The following is a 12,649-nucleotide window of genomic DNA, read 5'->3' as shown; positions in this document are numbered from 1 at the left end:
GCTAGTTGGGGTCCTATATGCCTCAGTTATCTGAATGTCAAATTCTTCCCCTCTGTTTGGGAAGTTTTCTGTCATTAATTCTACAAACAGCTTTTTTAAGTCATTTGTATTTTCTCCTGCTACTTCATGGATTCCTGTCAGTCTTATGTTATTCTTCTTTGCATCATCTAGGAGTTGTTGGATCGATTTCTCATGATCTCTTACCGTTTTTAAGAGACCTCTCTTTTCATGGTCACTGACTGCAATCTTATCTTCTATATCTGAGAGTCTGTCTTCGCATTCTTTTATTCTGTTGCTTAAACTTTCAATAGAGTGTTTAATCTCCTGGATATCTGTTTTATGGATTCCATTTCTTTCCTATGTTGGGCGTTTATTTTTTCCATTTCTTTCTTATGCTGGGCCTTCATGACTTCTATCATGGACCTGAGCTCATCTTTTTTTTGTCAGTTTCTGCTCTAGAGTCTCGAATCACGACTTCCATTTTGCTCACTATCTCTATGGCTATCTGGGAAATTATTTCTGTTTTGAATTTTTCTAGAGCCTGATTGATCTGTTTTGTTACTTCCTGTGCTTTGAATTCAGGGTGTCCTGGTGGTTCACTATCGGCCTTTTCGTCCTCATTTGCCCTACTGTTTGCCATTGGTGAACTGGAAGTCTGTCCTTGTGTCGTGCTTAAGTGTTTTCTCATTTTTATTTTTGTTGTCGGACTGTCCTTGGTTTAATCTCTAGATTATTACCCAAATATTCCTGATATATTTGCACCCTAGCTTCTGTGTCTCTCATCTTCATAACATCAGCGAAAACAGCTCATCAAATCAACCGCAATGCTTTATCCCAACTGATACAATCAGCAACATATTAAGATCAAGCACAACTTGGACACTGACCACCGGTAGTAGTCACTAGTCTATCACCTTTAAATCATTTGAATTAAGTTGAAATCAAGAAGCAGTCCAGAACATATCTGCAGTGAACAAAATTTCAATATAGTGTATTTACCATTTAATGGCTCAGACAGAGCGAGGACGCAAGACCCCTGATCTCAGTTAGCTGATGGCTGAACCCCCTGACGCTGACTGTCCTTGGGCTGCAAGGCCCAGATTGAGTTCCCCAACCTTCTGAATGGTTGAACTCCACAAGGTTCTATTACAGGTTTCCCACGCCCTTTCTTTAAAGATGTTCAAAGTTGGGAACTCAGAAAAATACCCTCGATGACCACCTCTGCCTCTGCAGAGTTGGTCCAAAGACTGGCACAGGAGGTCTGAGAGTGCGGCGCGGGGGCTCATGGGGGTTCAGGCGCGGGCTACCTCCCGGCGCTTGAGCGATGGCGTCTGGGTCGGGAGCAGGCGTGGTTCTCCCCCATAAGTACTCTTAATACAACAAATTGTAAAGAAAAAATGTCATCTGTAGTGATGTGAAATGACTACCAGATGATCTTTATTTTACTTTGATTATGGGTGAAATATTTTGCCTGGAATGCCTTAATTGCATATATACAGCAAGAAGCATAGCAGGAAGAGAGCCTATATTACCTGAGATTCCTAGAGTCTGAGTGTCTTTTTTTTTTTTTTTCCCAGCTTTAATTGAGTTTATTGTTACATTTTAGGGATACAGTACAGTTACATTCATTGTTGGGATCTTGTACCTCTACATGACAAGTCTTGATTCTCATTTTTTCCCCTTGTCCCTGCCCTTTCTTCATCCCCTCCTCCCCTCCCCATCTACAAACACTTTATTTCCATCTTTTCATTACCTCACATTTTTTTTCTTTTCCCTTATTACCCTTCCCCTACCCATCTCACCTTCCCTACACCTTTAGCTCCTTTCTTCCCATTTCTAAATGTCAGTAATCTTATTAGGATCTCATGTATTATTGCAGATTATTCACACCAGAGAAACTATTCGGTATTTACACGTGTGTGACTTATTTATTGCACTTAGGAGTATATCTTCAATATGTATCCATTTTCCTATGAATGAATCTATTTTCTCCTTTATGGCTGTGTTATATTCCATTTTATAGAAAAACCACATCTTCTTTATCCAGTTTCCAACAGATAGCAAATGGGCTGTTTCCAAGATTTAGCTATTACAAACGGTGCTGCTATAAGCATAGGTGCTCATACTTCTCTGTGATATGATTCTTTTAGTTCTTTTGGAAAGATACCCAGCAGAGGGATGGCTGGGTCAAATGGAACCTCCACAACCAGCTCTTTGAGGTATCTCCATATTGATTTCCATAGTGGTTGCACCAGTCTGCACTCCCACCAACAATGGAGAAGGGATCCTTTCTCCCCACATCCCCGCCAACATTTATTATTGTGTGATTTCTTGATAGCAGCCATCCTTTGTGGGGTGTGTGTGTCTTTGTATTGGTGCATGTTCACTTATATATTTCTTCCTGTGCTTGATCTTCTAGACCTTATGTGTTTGCCATGTGACTTAACTTGCTCTCACCATCTTTTCTGCACAGCTTTCCAGCCATGTTTTGGTATTAAGTTCTCCCATTTCTCTGGCCCTTACTTTTTGGTCTTATTCTGCTCTCTTTTACACTGGTTAACAGAGTGAGGAAATCACCTAGGATAGTGTCTACTATACTGTATTAGGAAGAACCCACAAACTTGGAACCTTGCACTTGTGAGGCAGGAGGAGGCACCACTAAGCTAAATCCCCAGCCCCATGAGGCCTTGGAAGGACATCTAGACACTGACCATAACAAGGAAAGGCAATGCCTGAGGGGAGAGAAATAGGGAGTTGAGCATTTCTTTTTTCAATCAGCAGAGTGCCGGGGATATTTAGCTTAGTGGTTCGCCACCTGCCTTGAAAGCACAAGGTCCAGAGTTCGATCCCCAGTACCTGCCACTCCCCCAAAAAAGAAATCAGCAGAGCTCAATTACCATTTTCAAAGTGGGAAAGATATACTGTACTTAAGTAAATTATTGAGAATACAAAAGAAAGAGGTATGTGAGTGTTACAGGCTTCTGAGAAGGCCTGAAGGGAATGCTAAGGCACCAGTGGATAGATTGGTGACTTTGGGTAGGGGGACATAATGTTTCTCTGCTGTGAACAGGGGAAAGGGCTAGAAGGAGATGTAAATGCAGATGGCTTTCTGGTGTCCTGAAAGTAAACTAAAATTAATGTGGCAGAATGTTATCATTTGATTCCCATTATTCTCAGTGTTGACTTTGATCACTTGTTTTATGTCTTACTGCCAGGTTTCTGCATTTTAACAGTATCTTGTTAGCCCCGGTGTAGTTAATAAGCAACTTCACAGGAGATTGGGGTCTGTGTGACTATTGTTACCAGAGAACTCCGATGTCATATATTGAGGATGATAACGATTCTTGCTTTATCAGGTTTTTTTTGTTTTTCCAGCTTTAATTGAGTTTATTGGTACATTTTAGGGATACAGTACAGTTACTTTCATTGTTGGGAACTTTATCAGTTTTTAATGTTGTATTGCAAAACCATAATCAGGTTGTCTCAATTTGGACAGTAGAAACTCCTTCAGGTTGTTTTTGTCCTTTGACATGCCTGCATTTTGAAGAACTCTTTCTGGTAAAACAAGAGTTTTTTCATTTTGTACCTTTTTTTTTTTTTTTTTTAAACCTTGTACCTTTTCTGTGTTTCTCCATGGAATTCCAGTGTCTTATTTTTGATGAAGTTAAATTTATCTTTTGTGTCATATCTAAGAAATCTTTTAACACATACTTTCTCTGTTGTTTCATAGTTTTAAGTTTTATATTTAGGTCTATGATCCAAGTTAATTTGAGTTAGTTTGAGTTTATTTTTTTATGAAATAGAGCTCCAAGTTAATTTCACATGTAGATACTCCAGCACTGTTATTGTAAAGGCTGTCTTTTCTCTAATGCACTATCTTCATCAAAAACCAACTGTAGGGCTGAGGATTTAGCTCAGTGGTTCCACCGCTTGCTTCACAAGCACAAGGTCCCAAGTACAAAAAAAAAAAAACCAACTGTAGATGTTTATCTGGGTTTTTGTTCCTGAGCTCTTTGATCTGTTCTGTGTGTGTGTGTGTGTGTGTGTGCGCGCGCGCGCTAAGGATTAAACACAGGGCCTCGAGGGTGCTGGGCAAGTTCTTTGACCAGTGAGCCACACTTCCCATTCTCTTTATTTTATTTTGAGACACTCTCACCAAGTTGCCCAAACTTGAACTTTTGATCCATACCAGGTCTTTTTTGAGAAAGGATCTTGCTGTGCTGTAGTCCAGGCTGGTCTTCAACTCATTATGTAGCCCAATTTGGACTTGGATTCATGGCAATCCTGCAGCTCAGCCTCCCAAATGCTGGGACTACAGGCCTGGGCCATCACTTCTAGCAAGGCTGAGGGAAACAATGGCAAAGATGCCCTGCAGGGAAGTCCTGTTTTGTTTTGTGAGTCTCTGTAGTTCAGGCTGGCCTTGAATTCACTATATAGTCCAGGCTGGCCTTGAAATTTGAGGCAGTTTTTCTAGCTCAGCCTCCCAAGTGCTGGGATTATAGGGATGCACCACCATGCCCTCCTGCCTCTGAATTTAACAACAATAATAGGGGGTGACAATAGTATGTATTTGTTAAATGCTAACAATGTAGCTATAATAGTTACTATATTCAAGAGCATAAAAGGTGTAGTTCACAAATTTCTCTTGAACCTATTAAAGAATAAATCTCAAACAACTTAGAAAAGGTTTAATAGGTTGCTTGATTGCCTTAAGGAAATTAACCAGGGCATCAAAGGATATTAATACTTTAAATGGTTGCTGGGAGATGTGGTTTGGGAATGGTATTTAAAAAAGAAAGGAGCTATTTTTTACATTTTTTTGGGGGGGAATCAACAGACAGTATGTAATAAAGAGATGACTAAAGATGTATGTATGATTTTTAGATTAAAAAATGGTGTGGAGGAAACAAAGGAAACACACAAGTATAATTATATATTCTCTATGAATTGAAACCTTTTTGGTGTGTGTGTTTTGCTTGCCAGCCAGGTGTAGTGCTACTGAGCTACATCCCTGTCCCTGAATTGAGACCATGTTAGTCATAGCAGTAAATGATCTTAGATGGTCTCTTAGGTCTCACTATGTAGCCTAGGCTGACTTTGAACTCACTGCCAACCTCTGCCTCAGCCTCCCTTTGAAAGGGAATAGCGATGCTCAACAACTAGGCCATGCACACTGAGAGGTCTGACTGGAGATTTTATTTAGGGGAGTGCAGTGGAGATAAGGGGCCTAGGAGGCAGGAGGAGGGGGATGGGGAGGTGAAGGACTATTTATGGGTTTATTGGAAAGGGCCTCCCATAGGGGCGGGGTAGACTATCCTTAACCTATCGCAAGGCATGTTGTCTTTTAAAATTCTCGCCTTGCCTGAGCTCTAGGCTGGGGGTTTGGCAAGGTGGCGCGGTTTTGGGGGTCAAAGAAACTTAAGACAGGTTTCAGGAGTAGAAGAACCCGGAGGTCTGATTTAAAATGGCAGTGTTGCAAAGTACCTTAACATGATCAATTCCCTAACACCCTTGTTCTAAGGTTACAGACATGCACCACCATGCCTGGCAATCATTCACTATTTTGATATTGCATAAGTTAGACAGACTTTAGGCCAGAAATGATTAAAGAGTCAGGATACGTTATGATGCTGCATACTTTACAATGAAGATAGACTTTTAGGTATGTGGTTGTTGTTGATGACTTCTTTTTCTCCCTCCTTTTCTCCTCTTCTCTTTTCTCTCCCTTTTTCTCCTCTTCTTTCTTCCTCTGTTGGAATGCTGGGGGTTCAACCCTGTTTTTGTTCATGCTATCCAAGCTCTTTACCACCCCTCAGCCCACGACCTTTATTTTTTAAATAACAGCTCCAGGAGAGCTATTACAAAGTAGACACACACACACACACACACACACACACACACACACACACTCCACACCCACATTAGTAATCTAAGACTTAAAATTATCAGTCAAAGTCAAGTGACAAAAATTTACAAAGTTAATAAAGACTTAGTAACAGTGCTCTTAAAAAGGAATTTGTTGTTAGTGGAACAGTACATACTAGGGATTGCTCCCAGGGCCTTCACATTGAGCTACATACCCCAGGCTTTTTATTTTGAGACAGGGTCTCCCTAGATCATCCAGGCTGGACTTGAATTTACAATCCTTCTGCCTCAGCCTCCCAGAGTGCTGGGATTGTAAGTGTGAACAACCCTTGGTTTTAGCATTATTGATACTAGATTAATAAATTGGTTTCTTCATAAGGGCTGTTAAAATGGTAGTTTCTCTAATTTTATTGACGATATTTTTCAGTATGATAAAACTTCCTAATTAGACTGTGTAGTTCTTGTAATTGTAGGATAACTTTGTAATTCTTTCCTTTTAAGTAGCCCCAACCCTTTTTTTGGGGACGGGGTCTTGCTATGTAATTCAGGCTCTCCTTAAAGTCACTGTGTAGACTTTAAGGCTTTCCTCACATTGGTCTTCCTAAGTGCTGGAATTATAGGTGTGTGCCACATTGGCATGGCTTTAATTAGGTTTTTAAAGCTAGAGTTGGGATTATAGTCACCACCATTTATGGCAAAGGATTAGTTTCTGGAGCATTCTGTGAACTAATAGATGTTTTTAAAAATTATGTGTATTTTAGTGAGTTAGTTGTTAATCCTTTTGTTCTTCAAATTGTCTCAATTTGTTGCAGTCCTATTTAACTGGTTCTTGCCTTCTAGCTAGCCCAGCCAAATATCCCAATCTCACCTTGTACCAAAAGCCTGCTTGAGATTTGTAACCAACTATTTTAGTAAAAAAACTATATTAGTAAAAAAATGTATTTGGAAACCAAAGAACGAAGACACACCAGGGATGTGATTGATTATTTCTAGGCCTTTGAGACTGGGCAGAATTAGGAAATGTAATTTACAAAGTTGATTTATTGCTCAGTATGGTGTATAGCTCAATGGTAGACTATGTTCCTAGTATGTATGAGGTCCTAGGTTATATCCCTAACATTGCATATATATTATACACACAAATATAAAGAGAAAGAAAGTTTATTTCGGTATATTGACATTTCCAACTCATTTTCACATTTCAAGATTTTAAAATACAAAGAAATCAAGTGACTTAATTTTACATTTATATTTCTTTTATTGCACTCATTTTTACATTTGTAATTTTTTGCACTGATAATCATCTGAATAAACTTAAGTTACATATTTGCTTATCTTTAAAAGTATTATTTTCAGGGTGAGGGATTTAAATCAGCAGGATAGTGCCTGTCTGGCAAGTTCGAGGTCCTGACCTTAACCCCCCACCCCAAAAAGTATTGCTTTCATTAGGCTACTAGTATTAATGTTAATTCTACCGAATGTAATTTTAAATTTCTTGCAATTTATATAAATATATGAATTAAATATATAAAGATGAAAAGTAGTGCACTACAGATGCAAATGGCTTTTGTGAAAAAATGTTAAACCTTGCCACAGGGAGTATACCATTAAAACTATACCAAGATAACTATTTTTCATCTATTGGGCAACAATCCAAAATTCTGTCAGTGTGTACCCTATTTGAGACTTTGAGAGCCTAGATGGCATACATTTCCAATGAAAGTATAAATTTAACAGCTACTAATAAAATTGTAGATCCTTTAATTTTTTGACCCACAAACCCACTTTTGAGAAGCTATTTTAAGGGGACATTTGCCATGAGTATAAGTGACACACAAACAGGTATTCATTATGTTATCATTTGTAATATCAAAAGATTGCTATGTAACTTGGATACAACTACATAATGTGAGAAAAAAGAATGCTAGTAGATGTATTTAAAGTAGTGCTCACCAAATATAATCAAGTAAACAAGAGCAAGTTGTAGTAAGGGTATATAATAGTTACTTTTTTATATTTAAGAAAAATATTTCCTGTTTTTTTGCGGGGGAGGGCCTGGGGTTCGAACTTAGGCCCTTGTGCTTGTGAGGCAGGCGGTAGCACCACTGAGCTAAATCCTTCCTGGCCCAGAAAAATACTTCTTTAAAACAGATTTCTAGGAAAGATATTAAAAAGACAAACTAGAAAACACTAAAAAAGACTGCAAGAATTAATAACCAAATTCAGCAGTGTAGCAGTATACAAAATAAACACAAAGATTAGTAGTATTCCTGTACACTAATTAACTCACTGAGAAATTAGGAAAGCGATACCATTCACAGCATCAATAAAAATTAAATACTTCGGAACTAACCTAACCAAGGAAGTGAAAGATCTCATAAGAGAATTACATCACTCTGAAAAAGGAGATTGAATAGGATACCAAAAAATGGAATGGCATCCCATGTTCCTGGATAGGCAGAAGCAACATAGAAAATTGCTATATTTCCAAAACTGATAAATAGATTTGACCCAATCACAATCAAAATACCAACAGCATTTCTGGGTTTTTTTGTTTGTTTGGTTGGTTGATTTTTTGTACCCGGGATCAAACTCTGGCCCTTGGGCTTGCAAGGCAGGCAGCAGAACTACTGAGCTAAATCCCTGGCCCCCCGACAGCATTTCTGACAGGCCTAGCAAAAGTAATATAAAAACTCATGGAACCAGAATATTCCCAGAATAGCAAAAGCAATTCTGGTTAACAGTAGCAAAGCAGGAGGCCTCACAATCCCAGATCTGAAATTATATACAAAGCTACAGTGATGAAAACAGCATGATACATGCCCCAAAACAAACTTGTGTATCAATAGAATGGAATAGAGGATGCAGAAAAAATACCAGGCACATTTGGCTATTTGATCTTTGACTAAGAGGCCAAAAATATACACTGGAGGGCCGGGCATGGTGGCTCATGCCTGTAATCCCAGCACTCACCAGGCTCAGGCAGGAGGATCGCTGTGAGTTCAAGACCAGCCTTGGCTACATAGTGAGTTCGAGGTCAGTCTCAACTACATTGGGAGACCCTGTCTCAAAAAACAAAACAAAGCAAACAAAAACCTGCACTGGAGGAAAGATAGCCTCTTTTTACTAAATGCTCCTGGGGAAATTGGATGTCTATCGGCAGAAGATTGAGTCTAGACCCACATCTCTCAACCATGTACTAAACTGAAATTAAAATGGGTCAAAGATCTAAAGCTAAATATGTAAAACTCTTAATGATGTAGGTATGGGCAAGGACTTTCTAAACAGAACCCCAGTCGTGCAAGAAATGATACCAGAACTCAACAAATGGGAACATATCAAATTAAAAAGGTTCTGTACAGCAAAGGAAACAACAGAATGAAGAGGCAATCTACAGAAGAGATTTTTTTTTTTTTTTTTTTTTTTGGCTAGCCATTCCTCTGATAGGGAACAGATACTTAGAATATATAAGGAATTTTTAAAAAAGCATGCCCCGCCCCGTAAAAGAGCCAGTCAAAAAATGGGTAGCCAAAATGAATATCTGCTCAGAAGTACAGATGGCCAGTGATACATGAAAAAATATTCAGAATTGCTGACCATTAGAAAAATGCATGTTATGTCAGAAAGAGTGGCTGTCAAGAAATAAATTACAAATGTCACCTAGGTTGTGGTGAGAGGGAAATGAAACCCACATTGTTGGTGGAAATGTAAACTAGTAAAACCTGTGGAGATCAATATGGAGATTGCTCGAAAAATAAAGCCAGGTGTGGTGGTGCACGCTTTTAATCCCAGCACTCACGAGGCGGAGGCAGGAAGATCACTGTGAGTTCAAGACCAGCCTGGGCTACATAGCGAGTTCCAGGTCAGTCTCAACTACATAGTGAGACCCTGTCTCAAAAAAACAAAACAAAACAAAAAACAAAAAATAAACAAACAAAAACAGTAGAAATTCCATTTTATTCAGCTATTCTCCTTGTAGGTATCTTCCTGAAAAACCTAACAATAATCATAATAAGGGGATACTTGGCTTGCCCATGTTTATTGCAGCTAAATCTTGGAAACAGCCTATATGCCCATCAACAGTTAAATAAAGGAAATGTGGTATTAATACACAGCAGAGTTGTACTCGTTAAGATAAACTTGAGTCATTTTTTAGGTAGATGGATGAAGCTTGAGACCACAATGTTAAGTGAAATGTCAGATGTGCAAGTTTAAATATTGCATGGTTTCTCTTATATGAGAAACCCAAAATATAATAAAGCATACAATCAATTGTGATGGAAAGTAGGATGCTCTTGTTTTCAAATGGGAAAACCAAGACATGGGAGGAGGAATAAAAGGGAAAAGGAAAAGCGATAAGAAAATAAAAATGGTGATACAACTTTTGCATGTAGGAGGAAGGGGAACAAGAATTGGAGGGAGTAGGGAGGGATGGGAGGGGACTGTATAAAAAATTAGATCTTTCATGTATATGTACAAAGTCTCCACTAATAATCATGTATTACAAACATACTAATAAAAATGTTTTTTTAAAATACCAACAATGACCTATTGCCCCATAATTTGTTTGACTTTGAATTTGGTCACCTTATCTTGCCAACTTGAACACAGTTGTCATTCTCCTGTGAGGTGACAGATTGAGTTCAGTGAACAAGTTGAATGTGTCACATGCATAAGCAAACAACAATGTCACTGAAATGTGTTACCAGTGGTAACTTTTTCTAAAATCTCTGAAGAGGCTCTCATAACTGAAAAACTCCAGCCAGTGATTTACTATTGGAAATCCATGTCACTTCTGTGTGTAAGTGAAGATATATATGTTCTGCCTCCATCTCCTCACAGAGCTCAGCAAATAGGTGTGATTTTAGAGTATGTGCTTGATAATTTTTTAGGGTTTGGGGGGGTACCTGGGATTGAATTCAGGACCTTACGCTTTCTAAGCAGGTGGTAGCACCGCTGAGCTAAATCCCCAGCCCACTGGTTGATAATTTTGATCACATCATGCAGAACCTTGGGTTCAGTGACTTTTTCAGCTAGACAGCATTTCTCTGTGAGTAACAGTGTGTAGACTCATAATGATATCTTAGACTCAGGTTGGAAAACCAGAAAATGTCTAGCCATTCTTTGCATATACCAATACATAGGGAACAATTCAGTTATCTGCCTATGTAAGTATTCATAGACTAGAATAATTCTGCAGCCATGGTACTGGTTAGCAGCAAAAGTACACATAACTTACCCTCTTGTGCCTCCTGAAAATATATACTACACAAAAACAAGCACTGATACCCTGTTGTTATCAGTAGACTAATCACCTGGATTGTGGGCCACGGTGACTCATTAGGCTTCTTTAACAATTGTACCTCAGTGTCCTCTGCTATTTCATCAGTTTGTCTAGTTTTGGTACTACCAAAGAGGTACATATCCTGCCTTTTGAACTGCAGCATCTCTAAAAAGTACATGACAGATGTCCTCAGCTGTGGGCAGGAGCAACTCTTCACCAGTAGGAAAGGATTGCCTAGCTTTAGCAGTGCAGGTAACCACCAAGAATAATGCTTTGAGTGCAGACACATTTGATGAAGGGGTAACCTTCAATAATTGCTTCTGTTCTTTGCATTCATGTTCTCAAAAACCTCAAAAAAGTCTTGTCATTTACTGCAGAATGCTTGGTCTCCATGTTGTGAAGCAGTTTTGAAGGTTTTGTGGCTTCATTGGATAGCTAGTCACCACATATTACATAAGGTCGATTTGGAGAGTCACCTGTTTCAGTGAACCTGTAATTTTTTTTTTTTTTGGTACCGTGGATCAGGTCTTTGCGCTTTCAAGATAGGTAGCAGAACCACTGAACTAAATTTCTGGCCCTGTGAACCTGTAATTTAATAGCATAACACTGGGTTTCACAAACACATCCCTTACCTTTCTACTGTAAAATTTTACTGTAGCGTAATAGTAGCTGGCTGTATGTTTCAGTCAGTACCTTTCCCTGAGGGGTACAGGAAACAAATTTTTTTGTTTACCTAATTGTACAATGAATTGCTAGATGTGTGCAAAAGTGTCAAACCAGGGTTTGTACCCACATAATACTCCCTCAAACAGGTTTTGCATGTCTTTACCTGAGCATCACAAAGGGTTTAATATACCCACACCTTTTTAGGATTTATTTATAGCATTTTCATTTTTATTTTTCTGGTAGGAGTAACCCCATTCAATGGCACATGAAAAACCAGATTTGCAAGTTTTGTGGGAGGTCAAAAGTGAGTCATCAGATTACTCATGAATGGATGATTAAGATGGTCAGTTATGGTAAAAATAAATGTTTTCATAACAGAAGAGTGGTATGGGTGTGATGATGATGACCGACTGACATTGGCCATGTAAGCCAAAGAAGAGACTTTGAAATGGAGCAAGAATCAATTGCTGCAAACTTCCTTGATTCAGATGATGAACACAGAAATGTGAATACATGTTGGACTGCTTGAAGTGTTGCAAAATGAAACAAGGCATGGTTGTTCATGCCTATAATCCTAGCGTTGGGAGGCTGAGGCAGGAAGAGCACCATGAGTTTGAGGCCAGCCTGAGCTATATAGTGAATTCAAAGCCACCTTGAGCTATGGAGCAAGACCCTGACTCAAAATAAATAAGAGGAACAATTCAGTGTTAGAACTAGGTCCAAAAATACAGTGAGGGTCTTGCCAGGGATGAAACATATTGGACAGAATGCCAGCACTGCCATTCAGTGTTGAAAATTGTAGCAGACGAAATGCTACAAGATGCTTTGAAATCC

The sequence above is a fragment of the Fukomys damarensis genome, unplaced genomic scaffold, assembly GCF_012274545.1.
Source record: "Fukomys damarensis isolate Sample0158 unplaced genomic scaffold, DMR_v1.0_HiC HiC_scaffold_16, whole genome shotgun sequence".
NCBI classification, from domain to species: domain Eukaryota; kingdom Metazoa; phylum Chordata; class Mammalia; order Rodentia; family Bathyergidae; genus Fukomys; species Fukomys damarensis.
This window is presented reverse-complemented; position numbering follows the sequence as displayed.